Raw genomic sequence first — 20,864 nt, 5'->3', positions numbered from 1 at the left:
AAAACAGTTTTTGAAAAATGCACTTGAACCGTTGGCCATGCCTCCATACATGCTTCCCCTCTTTCAGTCAGAATATGAGCAAAGAATCTGATCAAAGCATATTAATCTTGAAATATTCAATATTGTGAAAGATTAAATATGAAATCTCTGAAAGGGAATTATTATCAACTAGTAAGAATTGCTGAGAGAATGGAGCGTATCTGTAACTCTTGACCTTAGTCTAATGGGAATCTATGGGAACAAGAGTCTCTAGACACACTTACTGTGGGAAACAGTTTACTTGGGAGTTTCCTCTGTTAGACAGACACCTAAGTCGTCATTTCAGACAGCATTTTTTTTGTACAGATTCTCTTAAGACTTGAGAGATGAAGTCATGCAACTTGAATGTAATTCAAATAATTAGGCCAGCTCCTAAAGCAATTCTGGTGGCTGCAGAACTCGGTATTTCTTCCTCTCATTTCCTTTTAATGCTTTAGCAGTGTAGATTGAGAGGTGCTTTCTGTTGGGGCACAGCCTTATGAGTCATGCCAGGCCAAGATGCGATGTATTCAGACAGCCTGGTTTGTCAAAACAGTTGTTCTTTCCAACTGATGTTAAAACAAACCTGAATTTTGTGAGCATCAGCATAGGGAGCCCAAATTGAAAGATCAGGGATTTAGAAGATGTCAGCATGCTTACATTTTGCAAAAAGAATCTACTCCTATTGGGAAAGTAGCACCTCTTGCCATGCTGGCATCATGGTCAGGCAGGTGACTATTTTTGCTGTGCCCTGTAGAAGCATCCAAAGTCTCTCATGCTTATCTTTTCTTTTCCTGGCACTGCCATAAGGAGGATGGGGACTTTGCAATGTAGAAAGCATCTGATTATCATTGACATCCAAAATGAGACCTCTGATGGGACAGCCTGTTAATTTGTTCACCAACTTAAGATGGAAATCTAGGACTTGAAGTGTTTTGAGATTGTTTTGGTGGTATTTGTCATGTATCTTATACAAGTCCAAAAACCTATGAAGTTCTTCTTTAAAATAAAAAGTAACTGGTAAGCTTTCTTCTAAAATAAATGTTTGCTGTCTTCTTGCACATCTGTGTGTGTTAAGAGGTTACTTATAAGCACTGATGAAGGCTATACTTTTTACAGAGGGAGCCATCTGTAAAAACTGCATTTAATTTAGGGCCATAGCAAAAGCAAGAGAAGATAACTTTTGTATAGGAAAGTTGGGGAAGGCTTGTTTTTATGGGAATTGAAAGAAACACAGGGGGGAGAAAAAAAAGAGGAAAACAAAACTGAGATAGTGGGAAAGAAGCAGAGGCAAGACAACGGAAATCATCAAAGAAATTGGACATGAAAGCAGAATGCTTTCAGCTTTGTCCAACAGTTTTACAAATTACAGCCCAAAGTATTTTTCTCCAATGTGGAAGCACACTTAAAATATGATTTTCTTTTATAAAATAACCATGTGGAAGTGATACTTCTTGAATGAACAAATATATGAGGATCAGAGTGGCTGGTTTCATTCACAAAAGTTTTCCTCGAATAGTTTTTCATTGGCAGAGAGCAAATGAAACTGTTTTTATGGGTGCTGCAAAGTGTGGGTGTTTTTGAGATCTCTGGATGAGCTGCAGAATGCAAATGTCAGAGAAAGGAATTGACTAATTTGCCTGCAGGTTGTTGTCTTACTGGTGGTAGTGGTATCTGAGAAGAAGCAGGGCATGGGCTGTTTTGGCCAAGGTTGCAAGGTGACCATCTCTGTAGCACATCTGATTCCCAGGGTGGTCTTTTGGTATCAAATGACACAGTAAATTAGAACTCCACAATGCTGTTTCTCCTCAAGTATTATTTCAGAGTAGAACTACTTAAGATTTGACTTTCTTGTTCAGTCTTTGAAATCTGTACTCTCAATACATACTGTAGCGTGAACCTTGTAAATTTTGGGGAAAAAAAAGCATAGGTATTAGTTTTAGTGGGAAATCTTTATCTTAAGCCTGTCCTACTATACTTACAAATGACAAATAGAGATAGTTCAGGAGAAAGTCAGAATTGTGAGGAAGTTATGAATTGCTAGTCTTGTTTACTTCCCTAATGTAAATAGCATGTGTTTTCAATCTTTGCTGTTGCTTAATATAGATTTTTCTGGCTGGGAATACAAAAGTAAAATCAGATGTGTGAAATCTTTGCTGATAAAGAAAGCATTTTCCCAGGGATATGCAAGGTTGGCTCTGTTTGACTACTTGCCCTTCCTGCCAGGCTCCTGCATTGATGAGCTTTGAACACATCCACATCTTCAACCACAGTGCTTTACCTTTGAGTTTGTGTAAGTCTTCACTCTTGGTGATGTACTTTGTGTGCCTTTAAGAGACACTTGAGCAAGTTTGCTCCTACAGGGCACTGTGTGCATTCTCACTGCTTGAACAATTAGAGCCCAACAGTATGTGCAATGGAGAGGGAAAAATCAGAGATTTATTGTGGAGTCTGAGTTTCTGTTTTCCCAAAACAGGAGCTTTCTTTTAGAGGTATTCAGCAAGTTCTCTTTCTCACAGGAACTGTGCCAGAAGATGGCATTGCTGTACACAGAGCACTCATCTCCATTGCAACAAGTCATTAAGAGGAGTGGAAAAACTGCAGCTTCCAAGTCCTTCAGACTGAGTCAGGCTGACAGGGAACGAATTTGCCTTCATATCGCATGTCAAGGATGGTTCCATTAAAATATATAATGTGCTGAGGAGTTTTTTTTAATTGTTGCTGTTTAACAAGAAGCTTGTGTTTAAAAGTACAGATAAATTTGTAGGCTGATGGGGTGTATCTCAATACTGAGAACTCTCCTCCCACCCCCAAGTGGAAATAGAAGACACTGTAAAATCTGTCCCCGTGCTCACATGACCTCCTGTCACCATCTTACTCTGTGGCTTCAGGATCTGCTCATTTTCCTCAAAACACTTTCTCCCAACTATCCACTAGGTGCAGTGGAAAAAGTATTCTCAATAAATTTTGACAGTTTGGTTTTGCTATGGTCTGTGTGCAAGGGCAAGTTGCACTTGGCACACTCCAAAGGCTTCTGCAGTGACTTTAATCCCAAAAGACAGCAAGCAGCCCTTTGGGGCAGGCAAAAGCCTTAAGCAAAGTTGTACTCAATTAGCAGAAATGTGATTTTTTTTTTCTAACTTTGTACTATATAGCAAATTCTGTTATCTCGGGGAGAGCGCTGTAGCTCTGATTTCCGCAGTCTGTAGGATGAATTGATATGATATCAGACTATAGCTTTTCTTGGAAAAATATCAGAATCTAAGTTTTGCTGGGTATCATAGAGTAGATCCAGTCTGTGTGGATCTGTGTGTCTGTAAGGGTTTCAGTGTAGTCGTCTCTGGGTGTGTTGATGAAAGCTACCTGCTCTGGTTCTGGTTCCCCAGGGAATTCTTAGGTTTAAGCTGCTCATTCCTGTCATGAGCTTTGGAAATCTTTAGGTTGGCTCATGCTCGTGGCTGAACTGTAGGAACCACCTCTTTCAATTATGTCCCAAACACTAAACAGAGATGCAGAGAAATTCAATTAGCAAGACATAATGCTGGAAATTAAGAAGTACCAGAGAACTTCCTTTTGCCTACATTATAAATGAAGTTAGATTCCATTACCAGTAGGGCTTTGAGGGGAAGGAAAGGGAAGGCAAACAACAGTGAGGAAAAACAGAGAGAGTATAGAACAATTCTTTAAAGTTAACCTTTCAACCAAAAAGTGAGCATCCTTCGCTTGTTAATTTGGCCATATTATGTTTCCTGATTCTCCTCCTTTCAAAACCACCAGGTTTTGGAAGAGGAAGTCGAGGACATAAATGCCATAATTCCTCTTTGCTTTTCCCATTACCTGATGAAATTGACTCTGTGGGAGTTGGTTTGGGGTTAGTGATGGATAGGTGAGGTAGGGACAGAACTGGCAGAAGGAAAGAAATAATTTTTTTTAGAGTGGACCAGGACCCAAATGGGTGGGTAGATGTCATCTTGATCTTTCTACAGGTGGAGACTCCCCTGGGAAGAATACAGATCTGCTTTTTTATAAACCTTCCGATCAATCACTTCAGCAGCCGTTCCTTTTGAGAGGAATTTCTGAGCTGTTGCTGTTATATTGGTGAAGTAACTGTTGTGAAGAATGAAGTTAAAACAAACAAACCCAAACTAACGAACTCACTTTTGAAATAGCCAAGGCTCTGATCTGCTGTACTTCAAAGCTGTTATGTAGACATGGGCTAATGTGTGTTCGGCAAGTGCTGCTCATGGTCTGTGGCTGGCTCTGCCAGGAAGGTGAAAATTGTTCTGTAGTGGTTTATGAGATAGCACATGAAGGGCTTTTCTCAGAGTTGGCCTTTGTTACCTTATTTCTGAAGGGCTTAATGCTGGAGAGAAATATTTTGTTTTGCTTTAGTAGTCTGTTGCTATGCAAAAGAAAACTCATTTTATGGTGAAACCCTTGAAGTATTCTTTAGCAGGAGAAAACTGCTCGTTCTGCTGGCTGCTGACAGGTTGTTTTGGCCACTACTTTTTCTAAGCTATGTTGTAATCTAGAAAGACTTTAACTCCATGGTGGAAAAGACTTTCTAAAGTTTGCTGGGTATCAGTGTCCTCCTTGAAATGCATCTTTGGATAGAAACCTGTTGGGTGGGTGGGTTGGTTTTCATTTGTTACTGAGCTGAGTCACAAATCATCATCCTCAAAAGCACGGCCTCTGGCTTGAGCCCAATGGCATGTTCTGTTCTGCCCATGGCAAGGCAACTGTGACTGAGGGAGACTGGACTGCTCAAGTGTCAGAAAATGAAGTGTGGAAGAACAGCTTTAATTGGTGAGATGGTTTGCTCCCCTGCCCAAGAGAGAGGACTCTCCTACTTGGGCTCTTTGACACCCAATGCAATCCACTAAGAGGCATTGAAACATTGTTGATTTCCCTGTCCTTTTCAGAGCCCTTGTGTATGTATTTACCTCTTAAAAGACAAAGCAAACAAAAAACCCCCACAAAAACCCCAAACCAAACCTATATGGCTATGCTGGGCTTGCTCCAGCATTTCTTTTATACTTGGGATTTGTTCCTGTTTAATTCCAGAAAGGGTTAGATTTGAAAGGGGTGCAGCATTGTGCTGAACTCTTTATGAGCTTGGAGATAAAAGCATTATTGATTTCATTTGCTATGAATGGAGCAACTTAGATGTATCTGGAAAATGAGAGAAGGAGGAATAGGGAGAAACAAATGAATGTTTCATGCCACATATTTCAATGCAGCAATTTCCTAGCTTGCTTTATTCCTGGCTTCCTTCGTATTGTACTTGGTGCATGTTTTGTGCTGCAGGATTCAAAATACCCTGCCTCATCAGGCTGCACTGAGAATACTGCTGCTTCCTTTGGTCTCAGAATGAAGCTGTAGGTCACTATAGTAATTTTATGTCAGTGGTGTGGAAGCATAACACAATTAATTTAGAGGGGGGGAAGTACAGAAAGAGGTCTGTTAAATATTCTAGTATAACTATCTTAATCTCATTTACAGTTTTAATGGGAGGATCATTGAGAACTGTTAAAGCTTTCTCAGAATCAGTTCCAGATAGCACTGACCAGAGCTAATGTATATAGCATCACAGAATAGTTTCTATTTTTGCATTTCTTCATACTTCCTGTTCTCTTTAACCCTTGCTCCAATCTGCTGATTTTAATAGCACGTCAAAGCCTGTCTTCTGTTACTTCTTGATGTGTGGGTTATTATTTTCTTAATAAAATTATCAAACCTTACGTGGCTGAAACAGTTCAGTCTTCAAGATCCATGTACTTACACTACAAGATTTTTGTACTCTTAATATAGAACTTTTTTCTTAGAAAACCGCACAGCTAGGGAAAACACCTAGTACCCCTCACTGTTAGATCTTATTATTGTACTGAGGAAGCCCTAAAAATTTAAGAGCAGCAAACTTTGTCCATTCTATGCTGATGTGATGATATATTAGAGGAAGAATGAGGTGTTGCCTGTCATGTTTGAACCACAATATGAATGATGGTATTTTCTGAAACCCCTTTAGAAAATAAATCTTACTGTTGCTGACCTAGAATATTTTCGTCTGTTTCACAGTGACTGTTACCTCAGTGACCTGCTCTGTTCTTGTCTGCAGTGCAATGTTCTGCCAATTTATTTTGTGCTCAAAAAGGAGACTTGCATCTCTGCTTGTAATATGAAGGATCGGGTAGAGTAGCAAATTTACTTGAAAAATCCTCTTGGTTACTCTATGTGTGGTTATGAGAATGTGGCCCTCTGTTAAACTGGTAGGAAGACCAGCCATTTACTTAAATGAGACCTGGTTAGGTCTTGAACTGAAGTTGACCTAAATCTTTGTGGTCAAATTAACTTCTGCTTTCCTGTATTAAACTAGTTCCTTAAAGCTCTTAAAGTTCATTGGGGGGGGAAAAACCCGCAGTAATAGGCAACAAGGCATGGAGGGGAAAAAATAAAAATGCACTTTAACGAGACATTTGTATTGAGTGACCTTTTTGATACTTTATAAGATTAAGCTCCCTTTTAATTTTGTGATAGTTCCCTTTACAGAATCCAGATGAGCCCCCTGTATGGTCTTACCTGTGTTCTGTGCTTTTCACAGTCAGTGCAGCTGAAGACTGCTCTTCAGACCATTTGAATTACCATGGGCAGAAATGTGATGTGGAGCTGTTGAAGCAGGGTCTCTGTTGTCTTGAGTTTCACTGCTGGTGGTGACATGCTGTTTGCTTTCTGCCAGCCCTATCCCATGATGTGCCTTTCCTTCTGTCCCTAGTTCTCCCAGCCTTCCCTTTCCTAGGGTTTTGCCTTCGGGTGCTACTTTTAAGTACTGGCTTAGACTTACTTTATTACTTTAGCTTTGCACCTTAAGCACGATTAGTTTAGCAGCGCTGTAGTCATGGAGGTGTATTATAATGGAGCAGTGAAGCAAACTGAGATGCCTTTAAACAAAGCTACCACTGTTTGTCAGCTGGCCTCCTAGCTAGCTCAGCAAAAGTTTGGAAGCAGCTGTTTTCCTCAGTTTCCCTCTTCTTCCTGCCCTCCCCCAGCTCTGCCGCTGCTACGGTTGCTAGCATTTTCGTAACTTGCCAGCCCCTCTCTCGACTGATGTTTTCTGAAGCCCAGGTCGTACCCCCTACCCGGCTGACGGAGGGGGAAGAGGGGTGAGTGGGGGAATAAAAAGCAGCCCTATCTGTCTGTGGCGTTTACAGTCTGTTGGATACTGTTTTTTCTGCATCGGTATGGTTTCCCTCTCGTCCCCCGGTAGGAGCTAGCAGTCCACCAGCCGCGCTCGGCAAAGGGGTCAGGGTCCCGGTGCCCCTGCCAGCCGGGACCGGGGGCCGCACCGGCGCCTCGAGAAGCCCCCGAGCCCCACGCGTATTCGCCTCGCCCCGGGGCAGCAGCTCTGCCCCAGCGCCCCGCTGAGGGCACGGTTTAAAGCGGCGGGCCGCCTCCGCTGGTGTCAGAGCGCGGGTGGGGAGCGGTCACGGAGGGACGGGAGCGGGGCCTCCGCCCCGCAGGAGCCCGGTTGCCCCCGGCCGCCGCCGGGTCGCAGCGAGTGGCCGCGTCGCGGGGCCGGGGCTGGCGGGGCCCGGCTGTCCCCACCGGCCGGGGGCAGGAGCGGGCTCCGCGCCGTCCGACGTGCCGGCGTTTCGGATTTGGCGTGAGGTGGCTTTGACATGCCCGGAGCGGGTGGGAGGGAAGGGGAGGGAAGGAGGGGAAGAGGGAGGGCTTCCCTGCTCGGCGCTGTCACTTGCGAGGAGCAGCGGGAGGAGGACTGCCTGCGGCCGCGGCTTGCGGCAGCCAGCCTGGGATCACCGGTTTTGGGAAGGGAGGCTTTCCAGAATGCGGCGCTGAGAAAGGAAATACACCAGCGCGTAAGTTAGCCGGGGTCGCTTTCCGTCTAGAGCAGTTGTAAGGGTATTGTGTTTTTTGGCAGCGGCTTGGGTGGTGTGGGGTTTTCAGGGTGATTTTTATGGTTGGTGGTTTGGTGTTTTTTTTCCTCCCATTGGTAGTTTTTGATGGCAACCCCAGAACTTGTACTGTGTAAGACACCATTAAAATAAATAGCAGGGAGTGATAATCGGAACTCTTTTTCTTTCAGCAGAAACAGGAAGTCTGCCTTCTGGCAAAGTAATACATCAGGCAGACGGGGGCATCGGATAGTAAGCCCCCGTTTGAACCGCTAGATGCAGAGAGGTTTTTCTCTGACATCCTGGAGCAGTCTAAGGATGGTAGATGCAGGTGCTCTTGCAGCATCTCTGGAAGAACTGCATGGAAGGGGGGCTTGCTTCAGCTGTGCCAAACTCTGCATTTCTGCAGTCCTTGGGTGGGAATGATCATTGTGCTGATTGGGAAGATGCAGAGTGAGATTTGTCAATAATTCCTGTATCCATTGTAAAGAGTTGTCCAAAAGAATTTTACCCTTAGTGTGGTGGGAGGCGGTTGCTAGAGGAGATTGTCAGGATTTTTGATTCTTCCTTTTAAATGAACAAGGGCTCGGGGGAAGCAAAATGTCCTCAGTTCCTGAGGTTTTCTTCCTTTCCTTTCTTTCTCCTCGAGGAGCCTGAATAGTAGACAAGCATGTTAAGTACCTTGCTTCGTATTTAATTTCCCTCATAATATGATCAAGCAACACTAGTTAGCATTTCTGATATTAAACGACTGAATGTAGAGGCTGTTCATGTGAGGTGCTTAACTGAAAGATTTACAGGCTTAGGGCTTCATTGGCAGCAGCGTACGGATTCTGACTGTGCAGAAGCTCAGGATGGAGCACTGAATAAGGCCCTTGGGCGTGTCAGCTGTTCCCAATACAGATTGTTTTAACCTTTGCTTTTGCTTCTAGTTTCCTATCTTTTTGTAGGGGGCGGGGAAGAAAGGAATTACCAGTGATGTAAATTCATCTTTCCTAATTTCGTCTCGGTTATTTTACTCTTGTTTTTCTGTCGTAGAGTGTTGAAGAGGGAAAACACATTCTAAGAACATGCATAAACCGCCATGAGTGACTTTATATGGGGTTGTGTCTGTGAAATACTCCTGCTGCTGTTTGCTTGCCTCATTTTTCTGCAAAATGGGCTTGATCTTTGCGGAGGTGTTACTGGAAGCAAAGTAGCATGTCGTAGCTGCTGGAAAATGCGTTCTCGAGTCTACGTTGCGCTTCTTGCTCAGAAACCTCCGCTTTTTTTGGTAGCACAAGGCTGAAGAGTTGGTTAAGTATAGGAAAGCAAGAAAACACATTTTAATAAGCTCTTTTGCCATTTTATGTTCTATGCTACTTCATTTTTGCATTGTATATTGTTCTTATTTCCACATCTGTGTGCTTTCAAAAGGGCAGAGCCATGCAAGGGTTGGCACTTGATGGTAATTATCACCTGAGTTTAAAGAATAAACCGGTACTAGTCAGGTCAGCACTGGTATTCTAGGGCTTGATCTGAGGACCGCTATGGTTGATAAAAAGCATTCCACTGACCTGGATAGATTTTTGGATCGGCTCCCTAGCTGCCCATCTGGGTAATTAGGGATTCTGGATTCCAGCAGGGTGTCTTGGTAATGATTCTTGAACTTGTTTCTAAGCATTTAAAAATAAAAAGGTAAATAAATCTTACCTTTCTCTTATTTCACTAAAAACCAGTACAAGCAAAGTATGGTTTTATCATAAATCTTGCTTATGGTTTTGTCAGATTACTTCACTGGCTTGCAGCTATCTGCTTACCCTAGCAAGCTGTGGGTAATTCAGGGGTCTGAATGCCATCCTTGAATTGTCTTTTCAGTCTGTGCATTAAGCTACACTGAAATGGTCAATAAATTTCCACTTCCAATGTTGCTTGGGTATTCGGAGTGTAATTAGACCCGTCCTAGGCCTGCTACATTTGTAACTCTAAAGAAATAAGAAAAAGCTTCTTGTTACTGAATGATGTCCTCTCCCACAGAGTGATTTACTCTGGTACCTCTATGACCATGTTGGACTCTCTAATGGGTTTAAACAGCTGAAAGAGCAGAATTTTTGGTGCTTTTCCTGTCTTGCTCTCCAGTAGCTTATATCAAGGGTGGCTTCGCTGTAATCTGTAGTTACATGGATGCAAGACTGGCGTCACATTAATCCATTTCAGAAGCAGCAGGAGTGCACCCAGTTTCTAATGCTTTTGGAACCACTTTTTTGTGAAGGTTTGGAATGTAAATCGTGACAAGTCCATGTCTGGAAAAGAAAAAGGTGACTGTCAGACCATTATGCTTTGGAGGAATAAATACCAGCTAAAGTTCACTAAATTTTGTATTAATGGGTAGCTTTAGTCTCGTGTCGTAAACTGTTCTGTAAGCTCTGTATTTGGGTCTCTTTAATTGGTATCACTTAGGCATAGAGCAGAAGCAGATATCTTGTATAGTAAACAAAGCAGCAGATTTAAGTTAATGCTAATGTGTTTGCAGCCTGAGCCAGAAGCTTTTCAGGGTTATTATAACATGCTGGGCATACAGCCCGTCTATCTAAGTGTCTGAAGGAGACAAAAGTTATGGATTGACTCATTGTACAAATCAGCTCATCTGAAAGTCAGATTCTGCTATTTGTTGCCATCAGTAATTTAGTCATATTAAGTATGACTGAGGATGGATGGCAGTGTTGTCAGAATATTGAGATGGGATTTCTGAGATCCCAGGAGCCATTCTCTGCATCACCGCAGATTTTCTGTGTGACCTCGGGCAAGTCATTAAATGTTTCAGTAAAATAGTGTTGATGATTCTTCTTTTTTACAGGGCGTTGTGAAGGTTAATGTGTTACAACCATTTATGAGGGGACCACATAAATACAATATCAAACGAAACATTTGAAGAGCGTGTGCCCCACACATAACTAGCTAATATGTGCTTTGTAAACCTATCCCACAAATGTGGTTTATACTATAGTATACTTACATGTAAGGATGCACAGCTAAGGGGGCTAAGTCTTAATTTTGGCAGTAGATCGTGAATATTGATTTGGGCCTTTGTTCACTGTCAATTATGAACTAGTATTCAGAGACCATTGCAGTTGTTAAATGTGACATTGCGTTTTGTTGTGTCTGAACTATGACAAGATAATGCAGACTCTGACAAGGACTTACATATGTAATTCCTATGCATCGGGGATAAATTGCATGCAAACTTCTCTTTATGTGACTGCTGCTATTATAAACTAAAATTCTTTAGGCATTTAGGTTTTGGAAGACTTAACTCCTGAAAGCAGTTCGGTTGCATTCATTGAGGGTGCTCAACCAAGTGGAAAGAGTTTGCTTATCTTGAACAACAGAAACTCTGATATTCAAATTAAAATGTAACTTTGTATATCTTCATAACCTCAGCCCTTCCTTAGGAGAATAAACTGACAAGATAGTGTAGATCTGTGGGACATGTGTCTGCTTGGGAGCAAAATAATTGTTTCCACAGAACAACTTTATCAAGGCTGGTTAATTACACAGAACAGAAAGTTCTCAAAATCTGTGCAGAAACTTTAATTATAAGTTAGGCCTTCTAAATGGGTCATGATGCACAGCAATTAGTCATAGACTGTTTAAGATAATAATGGAAAAAAATATCTTATATCTAACAACTTATTATATAAATGGTGTTAGAGTTTTATGATCATGCAAAATATATACCAGCCATGCAAATGTGATTCTGTTGCCTTTTTAATCCATTGCCTTTCAGCATGTATTCCCACTTTTGTCACAAAGCTCAGCAATGTTGGCTGTGTGGCTGCTGCAGAGGGAAACCTCACACTTGAGTGTTAACGTGTGCTGGGCATTTTGAGCAGGAGGTGGGATGGACGTGGTACTGTCTGTCTGCCGGATTCTCATGCTCTTGAAGTACAGTTGTAGCCCAGGGAGCGCAGCAGCGCGCAGGGCACTGAGCCCTCCCAGCCTCCCTCGGCGGTGCTGGCTCTGTGGTGTTTTCCCCTCCGGACAGGTGTAAACTGTGTCTCCTTTCAGCCAAGTCAGCTAACATTATCATCTGGAATGAGTTTATTTTTTGATAGGTTCTGTTTGAAAGTATGTCAGTAATTGGTATATTTGGAGCTCAATGTTTTTACTTGGCTAGCTATGCCATTTTAGCTTTTCAGCCGAACACCTGTTCCTCTTCCAGAGACAATCTTTTGCCTTCCCCCCCCCCCCAAGATCTCTTCTCCATCCCATCTTCAACCTTTGCAGTGAAACCAGAAACTGAGACTTGTCACTTGACTGCTTTCCTGTGCTATTTCATTGACCTTTGTCTGGGTCCATAGGTTAAATTTCAGAGACGTTTATATCATTTGTTTTGGTTTAGGTTGCAAAAGTCTTTTCTTATTAAACTAGTGGCCTGAAAATGCTTTTCATGTTGTTTCTGAAACTTCATTTCAACATTATTTTGGAATGTCTTAATCTTCTCCCGTTCCCTTTTTTCGTGACAAAAGCTTTCATTTTATACCTTTTCCCAACTTTGCAGTGTGGCTTGGAGAGAAGAAGAAAATGATTTTAAAAAATTTGTTTTTATGTATATATTTAAAATATGTACACCTGCATGTACATATATGTAAAATAGAAAATTTGACTCACCGTCTCTTAGCTCACTTTGAAAATTCATTTTGGAAGGTAAGGGAGAGAGAACTTTTTAAAACAAGCAATGTAACTCATTAAAAACAAGGCAGTTAATTTTGAACGTTTTCTACAAAATTCAGAAATCTTGAAATCCTTGGTTATCAAGATGACTGTTTTGAATCTAAAGCCATTTCTCATGTGTTAGGAGAAGCATAAGATGATGATCCCTTAGTTTTAATTTGACCTATGGTACGCTGGTTCAACACACGCTGTTAAAAATAGTTGAGCTCTGTTGTGATTTTTGTTTTGTGGCTCAGCACAGGTTTGAGGTTGTAGTAGTCCTATAGTCCTATTCAAGTTCTTGAGCTTCATTGATGACACTATTTTTTTACTTGCATAAGAAGCATCTCCACTGGGCATTTTCCCTTCTGCTATTTGAAGTTCTGGAGAGAGAGCCTAATGCTGTTTCTTCTTGTTTTTTTCTGGGAAAAGGTGTATGGCAGTGGTGAGGTTTTAACATGTGCAGATTACTTAAAATGTTATGGCTTACAATTATAATCTACCTAGAGGGAAACTATGAAATTGGCTGCAAAGGAATTTTGCATATTGTGCCTGAAACAGAAAGCGTAGTTTTCAGGATGGTTTTGATAGTAAACAGGAAGCACCTATTTATAAGAGCTCCTATTTTCTGTTTATTTCTTGAACAGAAAGTTGATGACTACTAGAAATAAGTATTTATCAATTTTTAAAAGGGTGAACCAATTCAAGAGCTGGTTTGTAAGTACAGAAATCAATGTTAAGATCTGAGCTGACATAAACATGGTATTATGGGCTCTTTTCATTTCTCGGTCTTTTTAAATAGTGACAATGAATTAAAATCTTCATTGCTTGCCGTTAGAGAGAGCTCTTATTTACACGTCTGTGCTCTGACCTGCAGAACAGTTGGGCTCATTTCATACCACATTTGCTTTGTGGTTCTGATCTGATAATCATAAAGACAAAAAGGTACAACCAGTCCTACAGTGCGGAGCTCAGTGCTCTGCAGCCAGCTGCTGTTACCTGTGTTGAAATTCTCCTTGCTGTGTGAAGCACAGCTGCTGCTGGCTGTTCTGCATGTTTCCTTGCTGTCGCCTGTGGGAGTGAAGTGTGCTGAATGAAACAGCTGAAGACTGTGCTGCGGGGACGGGTGTAGGTTGCATGCCTGGAAAGGAAGATGTCAGTTAGGACGCCTTCCAGGATACTCCTCAGCTTTTATAGACATGCTGCTTTGATTCAGAGAGACAGCAGACACCTTTATAAATACAATTAAATCCATTAATCAAAGTGCTTCTTGCATTGGTGAGTTCTGTTTGGATAAGTCATCTTCACTGGCTTGCCTCTTGCTCTTTTGTTGGCCTGAGTGCTCACCGCTCCCAGGCGTTCACATGCTTGTCAGCTTCCTACGGTTGACACATTAGGTTCTTTGCTATATGTGGTTTAAGAAGATAAAGTGTTTCAGCTCTGTCTTTTTTTTTTCCTGTAAAATGGATTTTGAATGATTGATTGAAAGGCAATAGGTGGAGTGCATACACTGCTTAAACAAAATTATCATGTACTATAGAACAAATTATTGGTTTAATTTTGAAAAAGTGGTTTTTTTTTTTTCTGGGAGGTGAAGCAGTGTTCAGCTGTTAGTGTTCCATAATAATATCGGGTAATGGTGTACAAGCACTTAAAAGAAAAAGGTTTCTATTTCTAGTCTTTGAAATGACTTGCTAATAATCTAGAGCTGCGGCTACAGGAATTCCTATGGCATAGCATATGCCACTGCAGGAGATGTCTCTGTTTGTCCTAAGGGATAGAAAATATCCTGTGTTTCTACTCTGATTTCTATACAGCTCTGTACCTTGAGGGAGTATAATGAGTGATCCTCTCAAATTACCCCCAAGCCTCTCTGCTTGCAGTCCAGCACAAGGCGCTGAGTATGCTTTGGGTACTGGGGGCTGAGGGGTGTCCAGCAGTGAAGCGTGTGCAGTGCAGGGATGACTTTAAAGATCTTCCTCCTGTCCCTTGCCTCATTTTGCGGTTCTGAGAGAATGGTCATTGAATAGCAAATAAAAAAGATTTTGTATATATTGAACTTCACAAACTTAATCTACTGTTTGTGGGGTGGTTTTTTTCTGGTTTTTAGTGCCTGAAGTGTGTGACCTTTACTGGGGCCCAGGTAAAGTGCTAGATTCATTTAGACCTGGTGCAGGGAAGTGCACACACGCTCACTTATTTGAGCTGGATTTTAGCTTTTAAGGATCTGATTCTTAAGTACTTCCACGTCTGATTCTTTACCACCTCTGGCTTGTTTTGCTGCTTTTTAGACAATTGTTCTGTTATGCGCTCTTGTTAATTGCCAATTTTTATGAGTTGTGTGTAATCTTTGGTGGTGGTTCTCTGAAAAGATCTTGGCGTTGTCCAAGGGTTTTATCTTCTGATTCCTTTTGGGTTTTTCCCCTAATCAAAGGGGTAAAGAACATCAAAACATTTGATATGTTGGCTCTTTTCGCCACTTGATCTGTATGAATTTACAGAGTGGTAGGTGGATCTTATACTTGCTTAATTTCTACAAATTTTTAACCTGTATCTGAGCGATGCTTGAATGACTATAGATCGAATGACTGTGGTCATGTTACTGAAACCAATTTTTGGCAATCTTGAGTAAAATGTGTTGCATTGCCAACTAACACAAGCTATTAGCTATAAAAAAGAGGATAAAACAGTGAAGAGATGATGTATGCTTGAGGCCTTTCTGTCTGAAGGAAGAGGAAGGAGTATGAAATGGGTGCAAAGCTTCCAGCACATTAGATTAGTGACTGCAGCAACTGTCTCCTCTAATGGTGGTCAGAATGCTTTAGACTAAATGTATTTTCTTGAAAATCTGCTATTTTTACTAGCTGTCTGGACTCAAAAGGAAGTTTCTGAAGTCCAGGATGCTATGGTCTTGATGAAAGACAGGGAGAATCTCTCGGCCATGATTCTCTTGACCTCCATTTATTTTATGGAAGCAAAATTTGATTATGTCTGTGCGTAGTTGCTGTCTAAAGGGTTTTAGTATCTGGTCAGTCCTCTGCTTGTCATACTTGTCCTGTGGCTGAGAACATTTTGTCTCAGTGTCCTATAGCTTAAGTCTTAATTGCTGCAGCCTAAGCAAAAGGAAGAATGACTGCAAGTTTTACAGGCTACATGACATGTATCCATTGCAGACTTTGTTGTTGTTGTTTTTAAATCATGTAGTCAATAGCCTCTGGCAGCATTTAGGTAGTTCCACTATTTTGGTAGTTGGCTAAAGCTGGGGTTTCATTTTGTTTTTAAAGGGCTTTTTCACAGCAGGAGTGGGGGGAAAAATACATTTGGACAATTTGATTATAAAATCCTGTGAAAAACAATGACATAGAAACATGTTAAAACTTCAAGAATTATACGCTTGTAAACTGGCTAGATTATAAGTGACTTGCATTCTTTCCCTACTTGTAGGGTAGTAAGCAGAGAGAGCGAATGGGTGACAAAGCTGTTCTGTAGTAACTTTTGAGGTTTCAAAACTTGCATTTATATTATCTTGTTTTTACTTCTTGCTGATAACTCGACACTAACCTAACCTTGATGGCGAAGGCGAGTGCTTCAGAGTGTGTTTGCTGTTGCCCCTTAAGGAGTTCAACTACACTGTCTCCACTTATTTCTCAAGAAGAAATACATTTGTGTGTGTGTATATACATGCATATTGATATATAACAACATTTTGTGTGTGTATATATATATGGAACGGCAAGATGCGAAGGTAGTGCTTTATTCTCTTCTTGCCCTTCTTTCCTTATCTCCTGTTCGTAAAGTCTGCTAACAGACTTTATGTACATAGTTCATGCTCTTTGTTGACATAAAGGGAATCTTATCAAATGGATCTGGAATCACCTTTCTTTTGTACAAACAAGAATGTTCATGTCTATTACTTTCATATGACCTGCTTCTTGGAAATCACTGCAGTATTGTATGTACAGTGTACAATCTGTGAGCTGTATCCAACTATTAATTTGTATTGTGCACAAAGTTACTCAATATTTATCCAAAATTCACTTATATTAAAAAATAATTTTATTGTGGCAACTTTCCATTTTGAGAAAACGGAAAGAGAAGATAAACATAATATGGAATGATATAATGGTATCAGTCCATCTTCCGAAATGTCCTTATGGTGTGAGTGATATGTATGAATTGATGCACTATCTTTTATTTGTCACCTCAGCTTATCTTCATTTTTCCTATTGCCGCCTGCCTGCTCTGAGTGAGCATTTGATGTGGATCTTAGGATGGTTTCTAAATGCAGTGAAGTGAAGCTAGTCTCAGCTGTTTTATGACTAGAAGGGGGACAGTACATTTAAATGTATGAAAGACTATTTCATTAAATAGTCTTTGATGTGTGAGTAGGATATGCAGAATTTTAAGTTATTGTGAAATAACTGACCTCTGCAGTGTAAGTTAATAGATATGCTGCAAACTATTTGGGGCATAACTATTCAAGATGTGTTTTTGATCATAAGATTGTGGTCACTTTGGCAGAGAATGCTAAAATGAAACCTCAAAGAACTTGGAAAATACTACAATTCTGGTCTTTGGGGCCAAGAGCAAAGACCTACTTGAAGAGAATTTTTAAATGTTTCTGCTGAAAATTAAAATTACTTCTGTAAAAACTGAATCTAGTATTTAGATTACATTGCTATCTGGATTTGATCACTGCACGTAATTAATGTCTAACACGAGTGGTACCAAGTACAAGGAAAGTGTGCAATTGTAAAAAAATTTTTTTTGCTTCTACTTGAGTTGATATTAGTTAAAAAACCAAAAAGCAAAACACTGCAATGTGGTATTGGACGTTATGTGTGATAAACAGAATTTGCTGTTGCTGACTGAGTTACTGCCAAATAGCAGTAATTTCTTAGGATTTGACAGCATAGTCTATTGTTTATCTATATCCTGGTATTTCACATCTGTGTGAATTTAATTCTAACAGGTATGTTGGTAATAACCACTGTAGCACAGCATATTCAAACTCTTTTGTGCATTTTCTGAAAAAATCCATTGTTTTCTATGCTTATTTTCCCCCCTGCTGTACTTGGGTACTTGTGATTTCCTTTTTGAACCATTTTATGGTTTATGACTATACAATATCAGAATATCCTTAAATATAGGAGAATCTTTAGCCTTTCTTGAGAGCAAAGAAAATGCAAGCTATCTGTATTCTGCATTTAGCTAAAATATTTTAGCTACTGTTTACGTATTTCCTTGCTTCAGTGAGAATTAGCATAGGAACCACTGAAGTCTGGAATTGCTAAAACTTGATGAAGAGCTTTTGCCAGTGATCAACACGGTGTTCCTAGAGAAATCCCTAAATGAGGTGAAGATGGTTTGATATTACAATTTCCAAGCCAGTTAAGATGGTCACGTTTACTTCATCAGACTGCTCAATTCTACAATCTCTGTTGCAGTTTACTGGTTTTAAGCTAGGTTGATGTGTTCTACTTTAAACCGTGACTCATAGACAGTTTAAATATCAAGAATGGAACTTAAATTGAATATAAGGAGGACATCCTAGTGAGCCTGTCCTGTTTGCACAAGAATGATAATGTTAGTACACTCACAGTTTTGTGAAAAGGGGCAAGATTTCTAAGGTGTCTTGAACATTAATGGTTTAGTTGCTAGATGTGCTATGTTGCTATTGTAACTTTAACTGGCTTTTCGAGGCTTTTTTAGGCCTTCTAGTTGTCTGTTAGGATGTATAGCATGCAAAGTCATCAAACATGGTTTTAAGTACTGTGCAGTGACAATTACATTAACATGTCATAAATTTAGGCCTTGTGAAATAAAATAACTTCAATTCTTTTCATGGGAAAGTAATCACTAGTTAAATGATAATCTTGCTGTTTCAGAAATGTAGACCAAAGAATTCTTTTCAACTAAAGATGTGTTGGACTTCTAATAATTTTTTTTATTTAACTTTTTTTTTTAAAGTGTCTGTTATCTTTTTGGCTCTCCATATACCTGTCTGCTAAAAAATATAAATATTTAGAACCATCTATGGCAATATGAAACATTGTTTTAAACTAAATATTTGGACAGGTGGATTTTTTCACCATACGGGGCTGTTGGTATGTAAATAAACAACACTGGCTGCACCATTTGTTTGAACATCATGGAAGGAACTTGCACCTGCCTTACCTTAAATTGGTCTGAATGATAGCATTGCTATTACTCTGTTGTATCTCTAGCAGCTTTAAAAAAACTTTTTTTTTTTTAAGAGGGGGCAGGGGAAGATGTCTGAAAAAGATATGTCTATCTGAACTGATTAGACCAAACATGCAGTTGAGAAATTTGCCTTTCATTTGCTTTATCTAGGTTGGACTTCTTCTGTTTTGCAGATGAAAGATGGTAGGTAGAAAGGGAAAACAAGCACTTAAGTGTTACAGCTTGTGCAGAAATGAGACAGTTGTTTTTAAATTTTATTGTGCTCATATCTTTATAGAGCTTTGTTGCAAAAGTAAGCATGTTATATGGAGAGGTTTTTTTTCTGTGGGTAGAGAACACAGGACAATTGTAGCATCTTAAAAGAAAAATGCTCACTTCTGCTTTGAGAAGTCTTTCCATTGTACATCAGAGATAATGTTATCAATTTATTACTCTAAACTTACTACTCCTAAACTGGGAAAATATTTCATCGAATAATGAAGTATCCAAAATTGCTTAAGAGATTCAGACATGCAGTTTCTGTTAATTTAAATGGGAGCTGTGTGGCCTCCATAATCATTTAAGTAGCTTTGAAAAAACTCATCCTTAAAGTATTGTTTCTCTGCAGTAGTCAACGTCTGCTTTGTACAAGATAAAAAAATTCCTTTTCATTGTACTGAGAGTTTACCTGAGAGCATAGAATTGCCATTTTGTAATTAACAGAAGTGTTATGAAGAAGTACTGTATTCCTTAAAATCAGCATGAAATATTTGTCTAAAAATGTCATGAACATTTAAAGGTGATGTGACGTTTGCATGCATTTTAAAGAGTAAAAAATAATTAAAATGTTATAAGGACTGAACTATTACAGTTAATAGAAGACTTGTACTAATATCTCTGAAATTTGGATCAGATTTTTGATTTAGTTTGGAGAAAAATGCAGGAAAACATGGTGACTTCTTATTAACACCTCAATTTCTGTAACCTGGAATTAGGACAGTAGTTTAAGATGTGGAAGACGCAGAGCTTCTTGTCTCCTTGGAGAGAATGGAAACTCCTTGTGAGTCCATGACTGAGGTATATCATGTATTTACCAATGTTCCTAATATCAGGATTCTGCTTCTGAATTATGACCTGTATTTGGGCAGAATGCAGAGATGCCACGGCAATTCTGTCCTTTGTTGGAGGAGGGAGGGAGGATGGGATACGACCCTACCCAAAAGCAAATTTTGAAAGTCTTACAGTTGCTGCAAAATAGCTTTGTCATCCTTTTCCAGTCAGGGCTCTTTTGGTGGGTGGGTTGGAGAGAGAATAGTCTGCTTTTATTTAAGAGCCTATGTTCCAGTGGCTACATGTGCCTTGGCAGCATGGAAGACTAAAACCTTTTGCCTTTGGACTCATGGGAAGAGGGGAATAAGGAACCTTCTGAGTAAGTGGAAAGCTTGGGGGCAGGTTTTCTGCCAATATCTGTAGCTTTCCACTGTCAAGTATAGGACTGCAAGCCACCTGGGCTGGCTTATATTTAGGCAATATCTTAATTTTTTTATTTGCTCTTGGGCAGCCTAAGACTTCTGACCATGTTTGAATTTAATTTGCGTGTTTCCATGCAGTTTGTGCATGAGCCATTCACGTGGCTTTTGTGTCCTGTTCTGTGCCACCTGCATGGAGTGATGCTTTGAAATATTCAGAGTGGAGATGTTTGGTTTTTTTAACTGATGTTTTGCGTTGTATCATACTAGTGCTCCAGGGCCTGCAGTGACTACTGAGTATCTTTAAGAAATATTTTGAAGTAGAAAGGTCCTGCATGGCCTGGAAAGGTTCCTTGTCAGGGCAGAAGTGCCTGCATGTCCTTGGTGATGTTCAGCTGCACAAAGGTACCACAGTAAGAGACTTCAGGAGAGTAGCATTAGACACTAGAATGCCTGCTCAGCCTAGTACTTCTGCTGGGCTTGTAAAGGCTGAAAGACAGAAGAGGAGGAGGACATAGGGAGAGGCATATCTCTTCTTAGACAAACTGGTAGAGTTAAAAGCACATGAGCTTTGTCCCTTGTCCCATCGTCAGTG

At 40.3% G+C, this 20,864-nt stretch overlaps 1 protein-coding gene across 2 annotated transcripts in view; it reads left to right on the top strand.

The window, feature by feature from the left end:
- The window catches only part of ANK2 (ankyrin 2), a 381,291-nt gene that overhangs the window by 19,670 nt on the left and 340,757 nt on the right, over positions 1-20,864 (top strand). Inside the window, exon 1 of one of the 2 annotated variants that reach the window (XM_075037696.1) lies at positions 7,772-7,889. The exons of the other annotated variant lie outside the window; for it this stretch is intronic. The gene's annotated coding sequence lies outside the window, so the exon portion shown is untranslated. Of the gene's footprint in view, positions 1-7,771; positions 7,890-20,864 lie in introns of those variants that run through there. 2 annotated transcript variants of the gene reach the window in all.

Source organism: Buteo buteo, chromosome 1, assembly GCF_964188355.1.
Source record: "Buteo buteo chromosome 1, bButBut1.hap1.1, whole genome shotgun sequence".
In the NCBI taxonomy this organism is placed as follows: domain Eukaryota; kingdom Metazoa; phylum Chordata; class Aves; order Accipitriformes; family Accipitridae; genus Buteo; species Buteo buteo.
Note: the sequence above shows the minus strand (reverse complement) of the source record. Positions and strands in the feature narration are given on the sequence as shown.